This window comes from Ceratotherium simum, chromosome 2 (genome assembly GCF_057802395.1).
Source record: "Ceratotherium simum simum isolate JZ-2026a chromosome 2, ASM5780239v1, whole genome shotgun sequence".
Lineage (NCBI taxonomy): Eukaryota > Metazoa > Chordata > Mammalia > Perissodactyla > Rhinocerotidae > Ceratotherium > Ceratotherium simum.
This window is the reverse complement of record NC_141901.1, coordinates 23,641,765-23,665,250: the sequence shown is the minus strand read 5'-3', so window position 1 is coordinate 23,665,250 and position 23,486 is coordinate 23,641,765.

Genomic DNA, 23,486 nt, shown 5'->3' with positions numbered 1-23,486 from the left:
CACATGAAGCCTATTGTCCCGGCCACGGCAGCCCTGGGCGTGTCGGCGCCTGTTCTCCTGGGCTGCTAGCACCTGAGGCATATGGAGCATGGGCGCAGGATGGCCATGTGGCCCTGGAGGCTGTCCCTGCCAGTGGTGGCCCTGGTGGGTGTGGGGAGCAGGAAGGGGCCTCGCATGTTCTTCCCACAATTCCTCATCTATTTTCAGTAGCTAAGTATTGACTTTGGGAGTTTGACTCTTCTTGTAAATGAAAACTTGAGGGCTTTGGTGAGATGGGGGGGGGACCGAGATCAAGAACCTTTCTTCAGAGTGGCCCCCATCTGTAGGGGATGACTTGGATTTTGGCCATGTCCTTATCACCTCCAAATTATCTCCTGGCTGGGATCTTACGCCAGTCCTGGGAAAGACGGCGTCCTTACCGCACACATTCAGAGCAGAAAAATGGGGAGGACGGCACTCTGGGAAAATCTCATGGTCATCTGGAAGATGCCAATCTTCAGCCGAGCACCTGTAAAATGATAACCAGCCTGGGGAACAGGAGAATGGACAAAACCAGATAAAAGAAAAGACCCCAACAAAGAGCGTTCATTTCGGCTCCTCTATCTCTTTCAGAGGAAGACTAACTACATGATTGTTGTGAACTGGAGTTAGGACGACAGGGACTGGAACATTCTCTGCTGATTTTCTTTCTTCTTCTTTTTATATGGAGGAGTGTGTGGAGGAATAGTGGGGTGACGAGAAACTTGTTGAAGAGAGCTGTGCAAACAATGGCTGGTGAATGCCAAAGCCGGCAGTCAGTGGTTCTTAATGTTTGAATGGAAGTGGCTGGAGGTAGCTTTTTTTTTCCTCCACAGTCAGCGTTGCCAAGAAAACAAGGAGTAGCTGTTTTAAGCATTTACAAATGGTAATGTACCAACAGCTGGTCTCAGTCCAACCGAGCTATTGTAGGGGTATTAAAAAGACAGGCCAGAGTTGGAGATGTACTGCCAACCTCCCTTGCAGAGTTGGGGAACATTTTCCTTGGAAAAAAAAGGTCTTATATTCCTGCAGAGATCGACAGGACGGTTCTCCCGTGGAGTCAGTGCCTTGCTTGGCAGAGGAGGCCGCACGGGCAGGCGAGCCAAATGCTTCGGCGACAGGGAAGCGTGGAGTCGGAGGGCTTGGGGCGGATTTCTCGGCACAGCCCTGCCACCTCCCTGCCCGCAACACGGCGCGTGTGCATGTGGGTGTGGGCGCGGCTGTCCCGCGTGTCTGCATCTGCATGTCCTCTGTGGGCTGGCTTGTGCACGGTAGCGGCGGCAGCCAGACCAGTGTCCCCCTCTGCTCTGCGTCTCGGCTCTCTCCTGTGAACCCATCACTCCTTTCCTTTGCTTTATACTCAGGCCAAGAAGAGGAAGGAGAAAAATCTCATGAAAACCCAGTCCTCTCTTCCCTCTTATCCTCATCCTCTGCCCCTCGATGGCACTGAGAGGCCCCTGAGGAAAGGGCAACCCACCTTTTCCTCCTGCTATTCATCTCGACCCCCAGTCTGGGGTGTTCTTCAGGGTTTTGTTCATCTCAGGATATTGTAATACACGGAGCATGCTTCTTCGCTAAATGTAATTACCAGCGGCCCTGTGTTTATGGATGAGGCATGGTGGAAAGTAATAGAAAATGATTATTTTTCGTTCTGAAGGCCTTCTTTATTAGTGGTGCGGTAGGGACGTCAGCTGCCTTCTCTGAATGGCAATGCAATGTTTTGCTTTCCCCAGCAAGATAAACGATCTTATTTGTTGATGTTTGGTGCTTGAGATGACATTTATGTGAAATAAAAGGGACCAAATTAATAATAAAAAAAAATGATTAGCCAGACACAAATGAAAAATGTACATCTCTCCCCCCACCCCAGTTAAGTTGTTTGTATTTACATGCTATTCACAAATAATGGCAAAATGCCCAATAGTTGGATGGCGAGGATTTTTTTCTTTTACAATCATATGGCTTGATTCCGTTTTCCAGATCTTGTGTGCGAGCTGCTATTCGAAATAAAAATGTTTGCATCCATTTCCTCATTAATCCTTCCGTTGTAATACAACCTGCTGCAGAGAAATGGCAAAACAGATGCAACAATGAAAATTAAAAGGGATGGACACTTATCTTGGGCTATAAAAGCTGCTAACCATGTAGGAACTAGAGAGGCTTTTGGACAGAAAATATGGCAAATGATAGAAACAATCATCGGACTAAGAGTTTGCTATTTGGAAAACTCTGGTGGGACATTTCTCTGCTCGTAACGGCTGGAGGATCACTCCTGAGTTTAGTGTACACCAGAGAGAGTGCTTGTCTGCTTTGCCTTGAGGCTTGTCTTCAATATTTGGTGCATCTACCCATCTGGTTTCTCATTGGGCTGGAATTTTCTCGACACAAAAGTGCTGTGCAAAGAACCTATGGACCTCATGTTTTGAGGGCCCTGTACATTGCTTGGAAATACTGCTTCCTGCCCTCCTGGGAATCACAGATACAGAGCAAAGCTGCATTGACCTTGATCTTAATTTTTGCAACCAAATACATTGTATATTGGGGAGGTGAAAGGCTTATAGCATGTGTGGAAGCAGAGAATCATGATTTCATATTGCTCAAACAATTTGGTGAAAAGGAAGAAGAAGGTTCAAATGCAGCTTTTTGGAGATGTAAGACCAATCTATATATCGTTCGAGGTTTTCTTTTTCTTGTAATTGTCTAATGTTATCTCATGCCTATACTCAACTCCTGAATTCACTGGGATCTGGGGTCACAAGTAGATTCAGCCTTTTTGTGTGTATTTATTGAGCGTCACCTATTTGCAGTCTGGGAGTAATAAAGAGAGACAGAGAAAGGCAGAAACATGGTCTTTGCCCTTGTACAGCTTGTAAAGCTCTTGGCAGAGACTGGATTGGCACAATTAAATACACATAGAGACAAACAGCCTATCAGAGCCATGCACACTGGAGTTGATGAGTGGGATGTGAGATGAGAACATGGCTTGGGGCAGGAGGTTTATTGTGGCGGAGTCTCTGCATGCGGTGCTGAGAGCATGAGGCCACTACTGCTTGCTGATGGATGGATCAAACCCTAACAAGTGAGGAGACGGGAGTCCTTGAATGTGGAATGTTTGTCCAAATGTGTCAGATCTCCGGTGACTAGCTCCTCACTTGAATGACACAGTGGAATTACTTTTTTGGTCAGGATGGAGGTGGATTTCAGACCTGTCTGGTAGATTTAGTAGGGAAAGACTAGTGGGAAAGAGGCTCTGCACCTGGATCAAGTCTTGTCTCTGCCATGTACTAGCCGAGCATCCTTGGCCTTAATCTTTTAGTGCTTCAGTTCTCAAATCTGTGAAATAGGTAGAATCGTAGTGCCTACTTTATAGTAGCATTGTGAGGATTAAATGATAGAACATAGCACAGTGCCAGCACCAAGTACGTGCCCAATAAGTGTTAGTGTAAACAAAGAATTGTTCTTATTCCATATATATATATATATATATATATTTTTTTTTTTTTTTTTTTTTTTTGGCTGAGGAAGATTATCCCTGCACTAACATCTGTGCCAATCTTCCTCTATTTTTTTGTATGTGGGACACGGCCACAGCATGGCTGGTGAGTGGAGTAGGTCTGCACCCAGGATCCGAACCTGTGAACCCGGGCCACTGAAACAGAGTACGCAGAACTTCAAGCACTCAACCATGGGGCGGGGCCCAATACATATATTTCTGATTTGTTTTTCTTTCTATTCTTGTCCTAGATGCAGGGCTAAGTGTGTGTCAGTTGTTCTACTTAGGGTCATCACTTGACAAGGAAGATTCCTATGTTTCCACTATAAAGGAGCCCACTCCAAATTATGTAGCTGAAGACAGGAAGCTGGGCTGAATGACCTCTCAGAGTCACACCTAGGAATTTGGTTCTCGAATCTTTTGACTCCTTCTGCTTCAAAAGCCTTAGCAGGGCTTGGCAATATGGAAGGATGCCTTTTGGTGAGTGGGTAGGCAGGCAGAGGTTAATTTGGCACAGCCCCCAGGACAGAAACAGTCCCACTCATGATGTAGTTGGGACTCTCGTTCCGTCGAACCCTTGCAGCTCGATTTTCAAGCAGTTTCATCAGCTGAACTGGTAGGCTGCTTATGGCGCTGCTGAAGCTCTCCACGACTAGGCAGGCAGCACCGTCCACACACGACTACTGAAGGGGGTGAGCAGGGAAGGCAAGAGAAATAGCAACACAGTACCTGAAGCCCAGTCTCGAGTTGTGCAGGCTGGCACACAGTGGCAGCAGAAGGCCCAAACTGGCATGGTGCAATCAGAGGTGGATTGGAGGGTGGGAGGAGGAGGTTCAGGGCTCGGGATACTGTTCGTGTCAAGCTGAACCTTAGAGTAGCTCATAGGGATGGAACCTGAGTAACGTGCTTGTCGATCACTAACTTGGATATGCACATTATCTGATTACACCTGAATTATAGCCTCTCTAATGTTGACAGGCATTAACTAATGAGCTCCTCAAGGAAACCACATCTTATGCATCTTTGTAGTTATTCCAATGCCACTTGGAGTCCCCGGCCCAGAGTAGGCTCTTGCTATGTGTATTAGATCCCTGACGAGGTGAGTATTGCACACGTGTAGTGTGCGAAGGAAAACTCCTTCCATAAACTCATGTTATTTTGTCAAGTTTGGGTGCAATACCAATGTATGTAGCTTCCACAGCCAGGAAGAAAATTCAGGAATTCTGATTTGGCTTTTATTTCTTTGGTCAAGTAAATCATTTCTGGAACAAGTTTCTGTTTCTTAAGTGTGGATGTCAGTGTATGAAAGGGCTAGCTGGATCTTTCTTTTACTTTCTGGGAAGGGAAGGATATGTGAAATTCAACGACATCTGCTGAAATTCAAACATATTTTTATTTATTCATGGCCATGATCAGGGCAGAACCTCTAATTTCAACCAATAATTAGACTTGACAATAGATGTGGAAATAAAACATTTTTGCTGAATTCACTTGTCATTCCTCCCTTCTGTAGCTGGTGTAACCCAGATGTCAGCTGTCCCCTTATTTTTCTCTTTGAGCTCCCCCTCCCTCAATCCACTCATACTAATGCATTAGTGAGCCTGTGGCATTTACTGAGGGTTTCACGGGGGAGACAGAGAGAGGGCCGACATTGCATACTTCATAGTCACCCACTCAAATATCACCTGAGGTCTAAGAACAGTTTTCTAAGGCATTTTTATTGCCACTGCTCCAAGAATCCCTTTTTCTTTCTCTCCCCACATACCCAGAGCAGTAGGTTTCAACACTGTGCCCTCTCTCCCTCCACTCCCAACCTCAAATTCCTCCCGTTGCTATTATTATGCAATCTTTTATTTCATTCTCAATTTAATGTCATCCTGCATGCTGCTGCTCACAGCCGATTTAAAGACCTTCTGAGCAAAAGGCCCACTGGCCTTCACAAGTTGACTAGCATTCCTTCTGGAAGGACTCGGATAATTGCCATTTTCCGCACTGATCATGCAAGTGTTTGTTTATGCTTTTTGCAATTTGGTCCTTGGAATGAAGGTAAGGATTATGAGATGGCTGTATCTGCCAAAAGTCCTTGCTGGCCTTTCCCTGAGCTTTCAGGGGAGTGACAGGGCAGGAGCCAGAAGGTAGGCAAATGGGGAGTGAATGGGAGATAAAGAAGGATGGACAGTGAGAGCAGACAGTGCTCACAGGAAGTTTGCTTGTGAAGGAGAGGAGAGAGATGGGGTGGGATGAAGGGTAAGAGCAGTTTGTTTAATAAAAGAGGAAGATGCCAGTGCATGTTCAGATGCTGATGGGAAGAAGGGAGTAGAGAGGGGGAGGGTGAGGGTTAGGAGGAAGAAGGCATACTCATGGACAAACATCCCTGAGACGGTGGGAGGGCACAGGATCCAGGGCACCGGAGGAGGGATTAGGCATTGCAGAGTACAGATGTGATGGGAGGAGGGAGGGCAGAGGGTATGGGGCTGTGGACAGGTTGGTAGTAGGGCTGAAGATGAGGGGGGTACAGATGAGGCTGTGTGGAGGGTGACCTCGTGGTAGGCTACTGAGTGCTGTCTGAAACTCTTTCTAGGTAGGGCTATGCTGTTGGTTACTGTTGTTGTTATTTACCATGTGTGTTCCTGGAGCCCACCTACAAACCAGGCCTGCAAACTCCCTATGGACAAGTGTCTTTGCGGCGGTCTGCTGGGTCCAGCTCATGCTGCTGCCAACCGTAAATCCGTAGGAAGTTTGCAAGCCAGTTGTTAAACCACTGGGAGCTCAGAATCAGCCGTGGTGAGAGAATGTGTACACTACAGAAATCAGCATTGGCTACAAATTGGGGCCTTTTCTTGCCCTGGAAGCGGTTGTTAAGCATGCAGCAGCACACTGTTGCTTTTAGCTCTTGCTCCCCACCTCGCTCCATTTGGTGCACTGTTTGTCCTGTCTGCCCTGGTTGGGGCACTGCCCACACCTCCTACACTGCACACGATGGCTTTGCTCTGCTGTGTCTCAGCTTCCTCCTCTGTTCCTGGGTCTTTGCAGCCTGGGAGGCCAGGTGGAAATGGGACATGTGTGGAGTGGAATGTAGTTTCTGAGAGGTTGGGTGCACATCCCTGGGGGAATGGCTGCACTGGGGCGTTCATGGTGCTCTTCTGCAAGAGACGCTCCTCTGTGGAGATGCTGCCGTCCTCTACACCCCCTGGCAGGTCTAGCAACCTTGGGCTTTAATTATTTATTTCTGTGTCTGCTTGCTGGGGAAGAGGGATCTTCCCATCGCTCCCAGCTCCATAAAACACACGCACAGAAGCAAGCAGTGCAGCTGCCCCTCTTGCTGAGGGTGAGGACACCGTCAGTGTAGTGGCAGCTTGTAACTCACCAGCAGAGCAGCTGACGTGGGCTTCCAGGAGTGGCTCTCTTCCTCCCGGTTCTCTAGCCTGTCTTCCCGCCCTCCCTGCCCTGCCACAGCTTCTCATAGTTGCTCCGGCCCTGGCTCCCACTGGGCAATAGCGAATGGAGGGGAGTCTGGAACTCAAGACCTGAAATGTCATGGGTCTGTAGTCCAGGGAGTATGATGATGTGGAGAGAGCCCCAGCTTTGGAGCCCTGCAGGCCTGGGGTTGAATTTGGGCTCTGACAGGTAATCTCCTAGTGACCTCGGGCAAGGTATTAAACTGTCCAGCCTCAGAGTTCTCCTCTGTGAAAGACTGAATGTGATCATGTTTGTAGAGTCTGGCATATGGTAGGATCTCAAAAAGCGCTGGTTGAAGGGACAACATGGGACTGAGGTAGATTAACTATTGATTCAATGTTCCTTTCCTCCAGGAAGCCTTCCTGGACTGCTACTATCCTCCTCTGGTCACTAGTCACTGACACTTCTGATGATGCCCCATGTCTACATGCTTCCATCACATGCTGACACTCAACATGAGGATGTATACGTTTTATGGTGTGAGAAACTGGGCAGGGGGCGAGGTGGGGAGCAAGAGTTATAAGCAATGGTGTGCTGCTGAATGTTTAACAACCAGCTTTCCAGGGGAAAAAAATTCTGATTTGCAGCCGTTGCTGATTTCTGTAGCGTACACACTCTCTCGCCATGGCTAATTCCAAGCTCCGAATGGTTTAACAACTGGCTTGCAAACTTCCTAAAGATTTAACAATCAGCCCCAGCATGAACTGGATCCAGCAGACCACTGCAAAGACACTTGGCCAGAGGGAGCTTGTACACCAGGTTTGTAGGTGGGCTCCAGGAACACACGTGGTAAATAACACCACCACCACCAACAGCAAAGTATTTAAAAGTAGTTCCAGAGCAGCACAAGGCAGTGCAGAGAAACCATTTACCTTTGAAGGTGTTCCATAAAAGGAAGGATCGGAGCTGAGTCAGGGCTGGCATTCTAAATGAGAAAGACTTTGATGGAGGGAAGGTAGAGCTCTCAGAGTAGGCAAATGGCATTGATAAAGGCTCGAAGGAGGAATCTGGAGTGTCAGGCTCAGGGGTGAGATGGGAATAGCACAGAGAAAGAACATGTGGCGAGTCAGTGGCTTAGATCTTGAGCTCTGCAGTCTGAGAAAGGCAGTTTTGAATCTTGGTTCTACCACTAACATAGGAGGTTTTATGACCCTAATCCATAAAATGGAGGTGCCATCTACCTTTTAGTGATGTAAGGATTAAACAAGATAACACAGGTAAAATGTGGGCACAGTGCCTGGAGTTAGTGAGGGCTCAATGAATGGCAGCCATCACTATTGCTGTTTGTCTGTCTCTTTCTTCATGCCCCAGGGCTCCAAAGGACAGAAGTCTTTTTTCTCCATACCCAGCACAGGGTGAGGCACATTCTGGGTGCCCACCTTGAGTATTCTGTTTGTTTGAGGACACATCTCTGGGCCGAGGCTGGACAACAAGGCATTTGTAGATTGTTCTTTCTCTCTGCCCTCCCTGGCTCTGGGGTTGTGGGGTAGCTTTGAGAAGCTCTGGGGTCACCACCTTCTTCTGTGTGGTGGAGACTGTTACCTGGAGAGTTCCAGAGAGGCTGGTGCTCCCCAGGCCCTTACTTGTCTGCTCATTCTCGCCTCTGGACAGTAGCATCAGGGAAGGTAGCAGCATATGGGGATCCTTTGGCTTGTTCCATGCATGTGTATCGAGCACCTGCGGCTCACACTGTGCTAGTCGCTGGGAAGCAAGATGAACAAGACATAGACCTGCCTTCAAAGTCTCAACTGATGGTTGCAGGGGGTGGCACACATAAGTCAGTGTGTACGTGCCGTGATAGAGGAGTACATCCATACTATGACAGACCTGGGCAAAGGCTCCACCTCGGCCTGGACGTCAGGCCTGGTCACGCGACTTCTCAGGGTCTCCAGAAACTATAGAGGCTTCCACAAAGCCCTTTCTAAATTCTCAAAACACAAATCCTTTAAAGCAAATCAATGTGTAAAATCTATCTACATCTTTTGGGAGAGGGTACTAGAAGTGTCCGTCACATCCGATAAGATGTTAGTGCTGTTAAATGGTTGAGGATTGTCTTTGTACAGCAGATCTCCTCCCCTGCCCCCATCTCTGTGGATTATTCTCTTGCATGTGAGATTTGGGCAGCCCGTTGCTCCTATGATCTGACTCTGACATAATTTAGCATTTGGCAGAAGACTATACACTTACTCTTTCTTCTCTCTCCTGCTTTTCTCATTTTTGTCTTATTCTCTTTCTTCCTTTTTAAAAATTCTTCTCCTCTCAAACCTTCAAAGGGCTCTTATAGGCACCACTCAATCCATAGTGGTTCTAGAGCTAAAGAAATAACTCATTCTCAGTTAAATTTTTTTGCACTACTTTGCAGCCTGTAGAGCAAAGTATTGGTTCCAACTTACTAGTATTCCATTGAGAAGGATGGTCTGTTAGCACTAGGGACAGTCCTGGAAGGGCAGGTGTTCTGAGGTTTGAGGGATGCTAAGCCTAGCTCTGGAGTCAGGAACACACACACACACACACACTCTGAGTTAGGGCAAGTCAGAATCCAGGAAGGCCAGCAGATGATCTGAAATTCTGGAGGTCAAGGCAGAGAGGTAGAGACGAAACCAGAAAGGCATTTACGAATCAAATGGATTCAACCCTCAAGGAGCTAGGCAGGGTAACTTCTAATGGGTAATTAGGAGCCAAAGGGTTAGGGGCACGGGAAGGAGGGACATGATGTGGAACATGTGCTCTGGGGAGACTTTTCTACCAGTCAGCTCCTGTCCCAACAGAAGTTCCTGTGTGTCCTGTTGGAGTGAATCTGCTCAAGGCCACAGGGAAAGAAGGATGTGGGCAGGTGAGAGCGGACATAAGGATGGAACACAATGGCAAAAATTCACAGGGGTGCATAGGTACTTCTGTCAGCTCTGACTTTTATTTCTGACTCAACTTTTCAGGTTGGAGGGTGACTGAATATTTTTTGTAGTGACCTGCCATGCTTTAAACAGAAATATGGCACCATCTCTCTCATGTCGGTGAGGACATGCACTTTGACCTGTATTTTTGTTAGTGGGAATGGTTTTCACTGAGCTACCCACACTTCCTCCTCAGTGGGGTTGTGGTCTAAGATGCATGTTTGTGACACTGGATTCAAAGGGCTTCCTTTATTTATTTGACTTTTGGACTTTGAAATTTGTTTAACTGATCATGTTTCCTTCTTTCCTTGGCAATTCAGAATCGAATTGCAGTCCATTTCTAAAAGTATACCTATTAGGGCACCATTTTGTTTCTAATTCACCCTTGGCTTCATCCTATTTTCCTCCCTTATGTTTTCCTCACCCTAATTTATTCACTTATTTTTCTCAATCTTTCTGTGTGTATAATCCACCCCAATTCTGTTAGAAATCAGACTTAGAGGTAAATAGGAGTGATCCCTATAATATTCTGCCTCTACGTTGAATAAATGTACATTGACAGTCCATAGGATGGTTTGTGAATCAATGCCTGAAATCTCAACAAGCAATATTGGGCCCTGAGGGCTATATATTAAAGAAAAGACAAGTGCCTGCCCTCCAGGAGATTCTAGTCCCAAGTCATAGACAAAACAGATAGATTCAACTGAACAGAACTGTTTAGTTACAAAATTATAGAAGCATTATCAGTGGAAAGGTTTCTCTTGGTCCTTCATCCATTTGAGAAATATCACTGAGTACCTATAATGCATGAGGCACTGGGTTATTTCCTGCAGTAAAACTGTTGGTGCACATAGACAGTACACAGCTCACTCATGGTGAGGGCGTGGGCTGGGCCAGCTTTCTGGAGGAGGTAACTTATTATTATAAGAGTCCACTGGCAGGACAAGAGTAGGGTTGAGTAAATCTTTGGCATCTTCCTGAAGATGTGAGCCTTAGCCGTTGTGCTTTGAGTGAATCGGGCATTTTCTTCCCACCTACCATAGATGGCTTCTAATTTTGGTTAAGGAGGTGAACATTTACTCCAAAGACTGCTTAAACTCCCAGACTTCTCTGCTTGTAGGCAGTACGGCTTTCCCAAGCTGCTCTGATAGCCTTCCCCTGCCTCTGTCACCTTTCCTTAAACGATGTCCAGACCTTGAGCCAGACAGCATGCGGGCCAGTGGGTGCACGAGGCAGCCAACCCTCACCTACCCATTGCCATAGAAGCCCAGCTACGAACGGCACTAAGATGCCCATCGCTGTTGGCCAGGGCGGGCGAAGATGGCAGATGGCTTAGAGGTGGCATGCTGTGTTCAGGCCCCTCTACCTTTGTTGCTGGTGCCATTTGAAGCTGCCGGCTACTGTTTTTAGCTTGGCGGTCCATGGGCTTGAGGAGAGAGCTTTTGTAGTCACTCAGGAACGCAGGGTATTTTTAGCGAAGAGACTCTGCTTCAGGCATGCGCATTGTGTTCTTCCAATTATAGGCGTGGCAGCGGAGGGCTGAGCGCCGAAAGCCTGGGGCATCAGCTGGCTCAGCTGAGAGGTTCACAGAAAAAAGCGGTGGGGCGGGAATGTTTAACTGGGTTCCTTTGGTCTCATGGAATTTTATTTTTTAAAAATCGGCCTCCTCCTTCCTCCTCAGAAGCTGCTGCCCAGGTGAAATGGAGGTGGACTCCAGGAAGAGAGGGAAGGTGGGAAAGAAACCGCCCTGAGGTTGAAGAACTTCCAAAGAGGAACACCTGAGCCACAAAACCACATTTATTGGGCCCCACCCTAACAGAACAAGTGGTAGTGCAGTAAAAACTCATCGAAGTCTTTCTCTTGAGCTTGAAATCAATTTGTAGTTATTTACTTTTTATTAATTCACAAGAGAGAATGAATGAACAAATGTTTGCCCATCTGTTTATTCGTTCATGCTATAGCAACATACAATTTTTACTCTGGGAGATTTACAAATTATCTAGCTTAATCTGTTCCCTTAGTTCTCTTCCCTGCCCGACACCCCTCTGCTTGCCTCTTTCAGAGATGAGGAGACTGAAGCCCAGAGAGGTTAAGTGATTTGCCCAAGGTCATACTAATTAGCAGCAGCTTTGGGACTGAAACCCAAGGGTTCTGACACCAAATCCTTTGTTTTCTATATTGTTTCTATAATATCTATATGTGCTATACTGTTGGAAGTATCTATGTTGCCTACTTTTTGTTCTTGTTTCGGTTAACAAATTAAAATAAGAACTTAAAAGACTTCCTGAGATAAGGTGAGCAGAGGTCATGCTTAGAGTCTTTTTCTTTTTTTTTTTTTTTTTTTTTAAAGATTTTTTATTTATTCAGTTTTTTCCCCCCAAAGCCCCAGTAGATAGCTGTATGTCATAGGTTCACATCCTTCCAGTTGCTGTACGTGGGACTCGGCCTCACGTTGGACGGAGAAGTGGTGCCTCGGGGCGCTCCCGGGATCCGAACCCGGGCCGCCAGCATCAGAGCGCGCGCACTTAACCGCTAAGCCACGGAGCTGGCCCTAGAGTCTTTTTCTGACTTCCCTCTTGGCTACCTTTTTTGGTTTCCTTCTGCTCCACGGAGCTCCCATTTATTGGGCACCTGCTACATGGAAGGCACTGTGCTGGGTACAGTCACGTGGACTATTTTGTGAACACAACAGCCTTCGAGGAAAGCATCAGACACATCTTTTGAGATCTGAAGGCTGAGATACAGAGGGGTTAAGTGGTTTGCTCAAGATCAAATACCAACAAGTGACAGAGCCAGAATTAAAAGCCAGGTCTGTTTCCCACAAAGACCAGTGCTCTCTCCACTGAGCCCCAGATGTTTTTGCAATACCTTGGGAGCTGTGTTGTTCTGTGTCTTGGGCGCGACGGTGGGCCCTCTGATCCGTGGAATGTGCTGTGTTCACTAGCAGTGTGGATTTTCATGGAAGTGTAGGAGGAGATGTGGTCTATTCTTTCACACTCTTACATCTCTAATAAATAAAATGTCTTCTTTCCCCTAGAAGTCTCTCAGAGGGAGCCCAGCCATTCAGACCACCTCCCGCCTTGGACCCTCAGCTTTGCTTTACAGCTGCTACTGGCACTGCTGGGCTCTTACCTCCATTCCAGAGCTCTTTTTGTGTATGTTTTGTCTCCCCAGTGGATTTTAAAAAACTATGGTTTAGTATAATTGAATGAGTGTCTATTGAATGCCTCCCAAGGAGCTGGGAGCTGGGTCACAGAGGTGCCTCTGTACTTCGGATCTCATGACAGGCTTGGCTCTGAGCCACTCATTTATTCTCTTAACAAACACAGTGCCAGGCAGGCTCAAGGTGCAAACAGTTTAGTAGGAGAGGAAGACAAGTACACAAGGTAATCTGAACGTCCCAGACACCTCCAGCTTTGTGGGTCAGGGGAGCTCACACTGACATTGGCTGCTCAGCAGGACCCAGCCCCACCCGCAATCCGCTGGTGTCTCCAAGTCTCCAAGGAGAGAGCTCATTGCCTCCCCTTGACCTCTCCAGATGAAGCAGGCTTCTGGATTAGGTTGTGTCTCGCACCCTTAACTTATCATTGTGTAAAGATGTCAACATCCCATTTGGAATACTGAGGATACTGTAGGTCCCATAATGAGGAGAATTGATGATCTAATTTTTCTCAGGTAGTGAGGTTCCCAGATTGGACAGGAGGAGGGAAACCATAAGCTCCATGGGTTAGGAGACCTCTCTCTCTTGATCATCTTTGTATCCCCAGCTCCTACTACAGTACATGGCAAATACATATGATGTTGCACAAATAAGTGAATGCATAAGAATGGATTTAGTAAATTATTTCTTCTCTATAAACTCATAGTGAGATCTATAGTTGTCTGAAGGGTTGAAAATTGACATGTTAGAGAAGAATACAATGGACTTGGGATCATTCTGCATTGAGAACAGATCCTGGGGCAATTAAGAAATATTTTTTTAATTCAAAAATATGAAAAAAATGCTAGCTATATTCTGTTTGTTCCTCCAGATCTGCTTTCACCTTCTCCAGCTCTGCCCTCTGCCCCTGAAGCCTGGCTTTTGGACCTCCTCAGTGGCTCCCTTGCCCTCTGGCTTCTCAATGGAGAGTCCTGGGAGGAGGCAGAGGGAGGAAAGAGGTGAGATCTGGGTGTTTTTCCTCTGGCTCTCTCCCTGACTAGAGTCTATGACTCTTCTTTGCTCTTGAAACCACTGTCCCCCTGTCCTTCCAGTCCCTCTGTTACTAGCCCTGGGTATTACCCTTGTGATTTCCCTATACCTCATCCACACTTTTGAAATAGTTCCTATATTGGACTGTCATCAAATTATCCTCATTTGAGTATGCCATCTGTTCCTGCTTGCAACCTGGATAAATGGGTGCAGCCTCTCCTATCTTGAAAACACGTTTAAGATTTCTCCCAGCTCATCCTTGTTCACATGTCCCTCCATTTCCTTCATTTTCTTAATAGTATGTGAACTAGTTGCTTCCACCAAATTTATTTTTATAGATGTGTAAACACTAATCTGGGAAAAAAAAGAGGCTGTGATGTCATCCAGACACATACCATCACACACAAAATTATTTAATTTAGTGATGACCAGAGCAGGGGGCAGCCTTGCCCTTCATCTCAAGAGAAAGCTAAACTGGAGGAGAGAGAGCCCTCTGTTCTCTCCTACCTGGACCTCTCTATCTTAATTTGGATTCCCTCGAAGCAGAGCTTGAGAAGGGATCTGGGTGTCTGTGGCTTACACAGAGAGAACCCTCAGGAGAAAGAGTGAGGGAAGCGGGGTAGCGCTGAGCAGTTGCAAAGCAAGGACGTGGTCCCAGCTGGAGTCCAGCCTCGGCCTGGTCCACAGGGAGCTCTGGAGCATATAAACTGCACCATTGAGTTGGTCCCATTTGGAGGCAAAGGGGCTGCCTTTGTACCCCTGAGTCAGTCAGTTAATGGCTGTGGGCTGACTGCGAGGAGGAGGTGTCACCTGGGGGTGAAGTGGCTACTGTTCTGCTGAAGGCAATTATTTGAAGAAGGCGGGCATCTGTGAGGCGATATTCACAGCAGCTGGGGGATGGGAGCACCAGCCTGGTAAAGGGCATCTGGGTGGGGCCCCGACAGTGCGGACTATACCCTCCTTCTCCTTGTTCAGTGAGTACATAACTACCATAGCTCTTGTTTTGCTAGTCAATATATTTTGATCTTCTTCCTCCCTCTCTCCCTTTATGTCTTCCATAAATATTTTTCGAACCCCTGCTATGTAAGGACCGGTGGGATATTCAAGAGAAATATAAGGCACAGGCTCCCTCTTGGAGGTTCTTACTGTCTTATTGGGATGACATGTCCTGCCATAATTGGCGTGTGTGAAGCAACATTTAATTGAATATTAACTTGTGTGGCTGAGATAAATGTACCCTGGGAGTTTAGAGACAGCAGTGATCAGTCAGGACTGGGATCATCATAGGGGATTTAAAGGTGAAACCAGACACCCAAAGCCTCTTGTGAACTGATTGGTGCCAAAAATGGCACCCAGGGTCCCCCATTCCCGCTCCCTGGGCTTTTCCTTCTCCAGCGATACCGATGGAAAACAAATGCTGTGTTCAGTTCACATCCCTACTTAATTCAGTTTCTTTTAGGCCACACAGAGTTTCTGTTTCAACAAAAGTCTCCATGGGGGTGACTCTGTAGATTCTCTCTTGTTCTGCCCTGGAACAATGGCGTGGGGACAGATTGTGGCAGAGTGAGGTGGAGGCTGTGGCCTCCCTGCCTGAAAGGCACAAATGCTGCCTTTCAAGTCTGTGGCCGTAACCCAATCCCTCTTTCGGTTCTATTTGTGGGATGAAGTGGGGGCAAAAGCGAGGGGGGGAGGAGATCATGGCAGTTTTGACCTATTCAAGCTGGGTGGAAAAAGGACTCTTCACCTGGGAAATAAATGTGTACTGTTGATGCTACCCATGTTTGTCTCTGTCCGTCTCTCCCTTTAGGGCCACCCATTTGGGCACTAGGACTTCAGGCCAGGCTGATAAGAATTGGGATATGGAGGACAAAATCCTTCTGTGAAGCAACAGGACTTTCTCCAGGTTCTCGGGCTCAATTCCGCCGAAGCTGTATTCGGCATCTCCAAGTCACAAAATGTCGGACTGGGGCTGCTGTCACTGGTGAGAAGGGAAACTGGCACTTAGTTCTTGTTCGTGGCAGTGATCCTGAAAGGTTTCCTGTTTAACATTTTCTATTTGCATTAAAAAAAAACAGCCAGCATCTCTGAACTAGAGAGGATTCAGGATGTGTGTGTGTGTGCTGTTCACAGGTTGAGGGTGGTGTGGTGGGATCTTCCATATCATGCTGAAATCAACTCCTCAACAGCAGCCATTTTCAATATGATCCTTGTGTTTGCTTGGCAAAATGCAGGATTGGAAAAACAAAAGGTTTTCCTGCCAGATTCCGTTAATTTCAGCAGCAGCAGTGCGAGCAGCAATCTGGTTCTCTCAGATGAGTGTTTGACAAGAATGGCCAGGAGTGAGGTTCGGGAGTCTTGTGGGGTCTTTTTCAGTGAAAGTCTAGGCTCCCTCTGCCCATTTTTTCTCCTCCATAAGAACATGTGGCCAGACAGAATGATGGGCAAATGAGCTGGCAACATACCATAAGTAGGTGGGAGGATGGGGGCTTTGAGAGGGAGCAAGGATGTGGAAGAAATGGATGGTGTATGGTCATGGTGGGGGTGCCTCCTCTGACCCACCCAAGGGAGATGTCAAGGGTCACCCCTCACCTGCTGGGGCTGGAGAGTGTCCAAGGGGCCTGGTGCTGGAATGTGAGACCAAAGGATAAGTTCCTAGATACCTGGTCTCTGGGGTCGCAGAACACTGCTTGGAAAACAGAAGCTGCCTGGTTACAAAGGATGACACAGACGGAGGGGCCGGCGACCCAGAGTGAGCAGGAATGGGGCTGGGGAATTTCCACTGGTTCCACAGTGAGGTCGGCTTGTGTGTGACCTGCCTGGAATTTTTTAGGAGTCCTGTAAGCAGACTGGAGACGCCCAACTCAGAGGTATGGTCCTAAAAGCTGGTCTGCCGTTTGATGACAATAGTGGACAAAGAGTCATTTGCTCAGTTATTTTTTAGTTGTGTTTTTTCCTCTCCTTTTCTTAGATTTTATGACCTGGAAAGAAACTTTATAGAACTGGGAGGACCAATGACCATGTGACCACAGAGTGAGCTCACTAGATGGTCAGCAGCCTTCCCCAGGAGGTCAGAGGAAAGGTGGAAGGTGGCCCCTGGAGAGTTGGAACTGCTCACGCTTATGTGTAAAGAGCTTCTAATCACCCCAGGAGAGAGGGCATTATTGGATTGGATAACTTCCCCGAATTATCTGGTTAATCACAGCTCTTCTATATGGACTGCAAGTGTCCAAGGGGTTGTTTAAAAAACAAACAGCCAGCAACACCCCCACCCTCCATCCCCCCAAATATCTCACAGCCCTCTTAGAAAGCACTAAGTCATTCTGACGGTGATGACTTAGCAATGATGATAAAGCACCTTCACTTACTGAGTCCTTGCTGTGGTGCCTTGTCCTGGGCTGAGTGCTACACTGTCACATTTAGTCCTCTGTCATTCCCAAGGAAGTATGATTATCTTCATTTTACAAATGAGAAAACAGACTTGAAGACCTTAGCTTGCCCAAAGTCTTATAGAGCTGGGACTTTAACCCAGGTTTGTTTACCTACAAGACCTGACTCGAGCAACCCAGAGGGTGAGGGAGTCCTGATGCTGAGGATCCTCTGCTCACCCAGGTGAGGGATAAAGGGGTGGAGGTCCAAGCCCGCAAGGTCTTGCCTGTAGGCCTCACGTCCTAGAGGTGGGCTCAACCTACTGATGGTCATGTCAGTGCTTGAAGCTGAAGACTGCATCTGTTTCCACACCCTGTCTGGGGGCTTCTGGGATATATGTGTGTGTGTTTGTGTGTGTGTGCATACATGCATGAGAGAGAGAGAGACTGCAAGGGAAGGCAAGATTCCTTGGAGTAGATTACCTGAGAATCCCCTATGGAATGGATTAAAGGGGTCACGGTTTTTGCTCATTCCCTCTGCATAAGTGTGAAAGTGAAGGACTAAAGAAGGGATAGAAAGGGACTGAGATTCAGTAGAAACCAGCCCTGGTCGTCATAACTATTATCTGGAATTCTAAGACCTAAGAGTTACGTGAAATAGCTTGTTTGTTGTTATCCAGCTCTTTGACATGCATCCAACATGGAAGACAACCATGGGAAATATATTTTTTTCTGAGACACTGAAGATACTTAACAAATTCTCTTTGATCAATTGACTGACTACCTAAGATTCTGGCAAACATGTTTCCCATTTAACATTGCCCCTTTTAAATATATTTTTGTTCTAGTGTTTTAGAGTGTTTTCTGTAGACATCTCTTTTTCTGAGTATGAGGCCTCTTCTTCTTGCCTCTTGAGTTGGTTCTGTGTGAGTTTGACCCTTCGAGATGAAAAAAATCCTATGTGCTGCATGGAAGAGATATATATTGTGCCTGGACTATCTATGTGAGTTCATGCATTTTCCAGCACCCTCCCTGTTAGGCAGGGGCGTGGGACTAATTCTGGGCAATGGACTGTAGCAAAAGTGATGGATGTCAAATCTAGGGCGAAGCATAGGAGAAGGGATGTGAGTCCTTTCTTGCTGCAGCCAATCTACAAGCCATGTGTTGAGATGTTAGTGTCACAGATGGAGGTGAGACCCACTGATCTGCAACAGACTCAGAAGGAGCAAGAAATAATGTATTAAGCCACTGAGATTTCAGGATTTGTTATCACAGTATAGTCTAGCCTAACTTTCTTGAATAAAATTTACCACTGGGTTTTCATCTGTGCTTTTATTTTATTTTGAAGAATGAGAAAATGGAAAGGAACACATGTGTAGCTTTTGAATGTACATTCCGTTTGTCCAGCATTGCTCTCATCCCTCTCCAATGACTTGATATGCTCCTTGTCACTCGTGAAAGTGTGGGATTTTTGCTTCTTTGCATCCTCCAAGTACATAGTAGATGCTTAATAAATAGTGGTTTAATCGAGATGAGTGGAACTTGATCCACTAGACTATAAACTCTATGAGGTAAGGAATTTGTCAGTTTTGTTCCAATGGCTGCATACCTTAGAGTAGTTCCTGGCACATAGTAGATGCTTAATAAAAAGTTATTGAATGAATCCCATAGATCTATCAAGGACCTGATTTGGAGTTTCCCTTACTGCTGGCAGCACTGGGAGACACTTAAGGTGTCTATTCTTCTGTCCGTATAATGTGAAGGCTTGCCTATCTCTCTTTTAAACTTGAGAGTCTTTCAAATCCGGCCATAAGGATGCTGTGTGAAAATGGCTAGCAGGAAGCTGAAGGTTAAAATCACACTTTATAGTCCATATGTCAGGAAAGATGGGCACTCTCGTGTAGACTGCCATGATGTGGGACCTCATATCCCTTCACTGCTGATAGGCAAGGTTGGTGACACATCGCTATATCCCTATGGATGTTTCCATTGATTGCCTCATCTCCTTCCATGAAGTGATGGTCAATTCTACATGTCAACTTGGCTGAGCTATAGTACACAGTTATTTAATCAAATACTAATGTGGGTGTTGCTGTAAAAGTATTTTGTAGATGTGGTCAACATCTGTGGTCAGTTGACTTTGAGTTAAGGGAATTACTCTTGAAAATGTGGATGGGCCTCACCCAATCAGTTGAAGACCTTAACAGCCAAGATTGAGGTTTCCCAGAGAAGAAGAAATTCTTCCTCAAGACTACGGTATCAACTACTGCCTGAGTTTCTAGCCTGCTGGCCTGACCCGAAAATTTCAGACTTGCCTGCCTTATGGATTTTGGATTTGCCAGCTCCCATAATTGCATGAGCAAATTCCTAGAAATAAATCTCTTTATACACACTCACTCACTCACACACACACACACATACACACACACACTCTACTGGTTTTGCTTCTCTGGAGAACCCTGACTAATACACATGGGTCTTTTATGTAGGTCCTATTAAACGATAAATTCATAATCCCATAGGAAGGGATTGTTATTATTATTGCTCAATAATTACATTTATAGAACAATACAGTGTGATAAGCTCTATGATAAAGGGGTGTTCTGCACTGTGCTGTATGCTATAGAGCCAAAGGAGGAAAGAGCATGGCTTTTTCTCTCAAGGGACTTAACATTACAGCTGAGAAATATTGCATCCCATTCTTTCCTATTCTTTGGCATTTCCTCTCATAGCCTTTATACTTTCACTGGAAGGGTCTCTCTCTGCTTAAGAGGTGAAGAATTTGTCCTCCTGGGGACAGAAACCTCCCAGAGAGATTTGAGGAGGTGGAAAGCTGAGGGAATGACGACGTAAGGGCACGTTTGAATGGATTGTTTTAATATTTGCCTTCTGCTTTCAGTCCAACTCCATTCCACACATTTATTACTGCCTCACTGGGCGCGTCTCACCCTTGTCCTCTAGAAGTTCACGCGACTGACTAAAATGCAAAGTATGTTCTGAGGATGCCATGCCAGAGCATGAACCAAGTGTTGGGGATGTGAAGAAGGGGAGATAGTTCTGATGGGTAGGTCAGGCAAGCCTCCTCAGAGGCACCATTTTAATTGAGTTTGGATGATGACTCACCTTTGGCCAGAGGGGCGGTGATGGGCATGGAGACTATTCCTGGGAGGGGCACAGGGGAAAAAAAGCATAAGGCACATTCAGACAGCTTTGAAAGTATGTTTAGTGTTCAACTTAGTTGATGTATAGGTTGAAAGAAAAGAAGGAACACCAAGTCAGATGTGGACCTGAATAGGAACAGAACTGAATTTCAAATTCAGACTTGGGATCATATACAAAGCAGAATGATAACGTTATGGGAATGGGTGATAATTCCCATTTCAGTTCAATTTGTGGCATGGCTCTGACGTGGTTAGTGTATACTCTGTATTAAAGAGGTCAGGGGATGCATCTAAGAAATGGAAGATACAGCCACAGGCCTAAGGAGTTTATAGTCATACTGGGATGACAGATTTAGCATTTAACATTCACTCGAGAAACTTTTATTCAGTGTCTGCCATGCTTCAGAAACTGTTAAAGTATATAAAATTGAATTTATATATAAAATTGAATTTGTATGTGGTCCTGAGTTCAAGGAGCTTACGGTCTAGCAGGAGAAGACAGAAAGGTAAATTATTTGTTATACCTCAATGTTTAAGTGCTATGATGGAGGAATCATACTGGTGATTCAGGAGTTCAGAGGGTTGATTTGAGGAGCTAGGAGAGAAAAGCTCTCTGGAAGGGTGTGCTTGTTCCTAAATGGAAGAGACAAACACATTTAAGATATAAGCTGAGGGAAAAAAGACAGCAGAGAGGGTGAGACTAAAGACAGAGGAGAGGGGAAATGATGGATAGTGAGATGGGTGCAATCCAGAGCCTGGTGGAAGGATCTGCCTGGGACAGGAGGAGGGATGCTTCAGAGGGAAGGAGGAGAGGACAGGTTAAGGTGTAGATAGGTTAGTGGTGAGGAGGAAGCTGAGGGTGACTTAGGGTCTCAGTATTTTTAATGAAGAAGGAGGCAAGGCTGAGATGGAGTGAGGAGGAACATGGTAGGGGAGGGATTTTGAGGTGAAAGATGATATCTAGAAATATGGATGAAGAGAAGAAAGGAAGGGTTTGATGGCAGGATTAAGGTTGGAGACCCCAGATTCATGGAGATTCCAGCCCAAATAATTGTGTGGTTTCCTCTGGCTGTCCTCAGCAGCCTGGCTGCAGGAGCAGGGGAGTTTGAAGGATCCAGAATTCAGGATTCCAGGTCAGGGAAGCAGACTTCAAAGATATTGGCAAGGAAGTTCCTGAAGGGATAGATGGTGAGGTGTTGGTTAGAAAGGGAAGAATGTGAAACCAGATGTGAGTTGATAAATGGAGGGAAATTTAGCTTGTCATGGACAGAAAGTGTCCATGAGATGAAAAATAAGTAAATTGGGGCCAGCCCAGTGGCGTAGTGGTTAAGTTCGAGTGCTTCATTTTAGCGACCCGGGGTTTGCAGGTTCGGATCCTGGGCGTGGACCTACAAACCACTCATCAAGCCATGCTGTGGCAGCATCCCACATACGAAATAGAGGAAGATGGGTACAGATGTTAGCTCAGGGCCAATCTTCCTCAGCAAAAAGAGGCAATGGATGTTAGCTCACAGCCAGTCTTCCTCACACACACACACACAAAAAGTAAATTGAAGCAAAGAAAGATGAGACTACTCAGAGCAAGTGATTGACATTGAAGATGTTGAAAAGGTGAGGTGCAGATTTGAAGGGGTCAGAGTCAATGGAATGAAATAGGCCAAAGAATATAAGGATGCAGTGTGGAAGGGTTTTCCTTCTATCCGTGAAGACTTCCTGGATGATGGCAGGACCAAGATGGAGAGTAAGACAGCCAGATAAATGAGGGGGAGTGACAATGAGGTCAGAGCGTGTGACCTCCCTCCCTCTCCTCCTCCTGAGTGCTGTCATCCATTGGCATCTTTTCCTGCATCCCCTCAATTACCTGCTGTTTAACTCTCCAGTGTCATTTTTATGGAAAGCATTTTTTTATGATGCTAAGGCCAGATTTCAGAGGGCCCACGAAAGCGGTGGAGGGAAGTCAAATGAGGAGGAAGGTCAAGGCAGGTGTCTGGTAGAGGTGAAGTCTCACCTGGCCAAGAAGAAGGAGTTGTGGTATGAAGGTGTTTCTGGGTTGCCGCAGGCCCCTGAGAGGAAGATGCTGCCTCATGTCTTGTGGTAGGGTGGGCCATTGGGCTTTTGCTTAATGTTCCAGAGGGAACATTAGAAATGTTGCTTTGGGCCTTCGTAGAGCTCAGACTTGCCTGGGTGGAAGGATTGTTGTGGCTTGAGTCAGGATGGAAGACACTGGGTTTCTCAGGGCTCTCTGACCTTGGTTAAGGTCATTCCTGAGCCAAGAGGGTGGTTGAAATCGGCTTGTGCCCTGATGAGAGAGGTGGGCACTCCTGGGCATCTAGGCTGGTGGAGGTTGGCTGCAAGTGACTGAGCGGGTTGGTTGATAATACAGCAAACCTTCAAGGTGGCATTTAATCAATTGCTGAAGCTGGCGGCACAGATGGAAAGAACCATGCACTATCAGGCTGAAATGGTCAAAGAGGTGTCCGGGGGGTTGGGGGGAGTTGGGCCATTAAAAATGGGTGCCTTTCTACAGCTGGGAGTAGAGGTGGAAGTAGGCTGAGCTCCACAGAAGGCAGCGCTTCAGAGGGATCAAAGACTGGGTCAGATGAAAGGGCTACTCAGTCCCCTCTTTGGCTTCTGGCAGCCACACCAATGGGCGTGAGGTGAGAGAGTGTGGCTGGCATCTTCAGGGGATAGGAACGGGCTTGGTGAGTTGGTTACTTGGCAGATTGGCACAGTTTATCATACTGGCCTCCTTGCGTGTTTTGTGGGTGTTCAGAAGTCTTATTGCTCAATCCCAGTGTTCCCACTAGTTTTCATAGCAGGTACAGGATGGCTGCTACAATTAACCACCCCTGGAAGCCCGGGTAGGCAGAACTCTGGGCCTGGCTGCTACCCATGATTTTGTTTGCATCA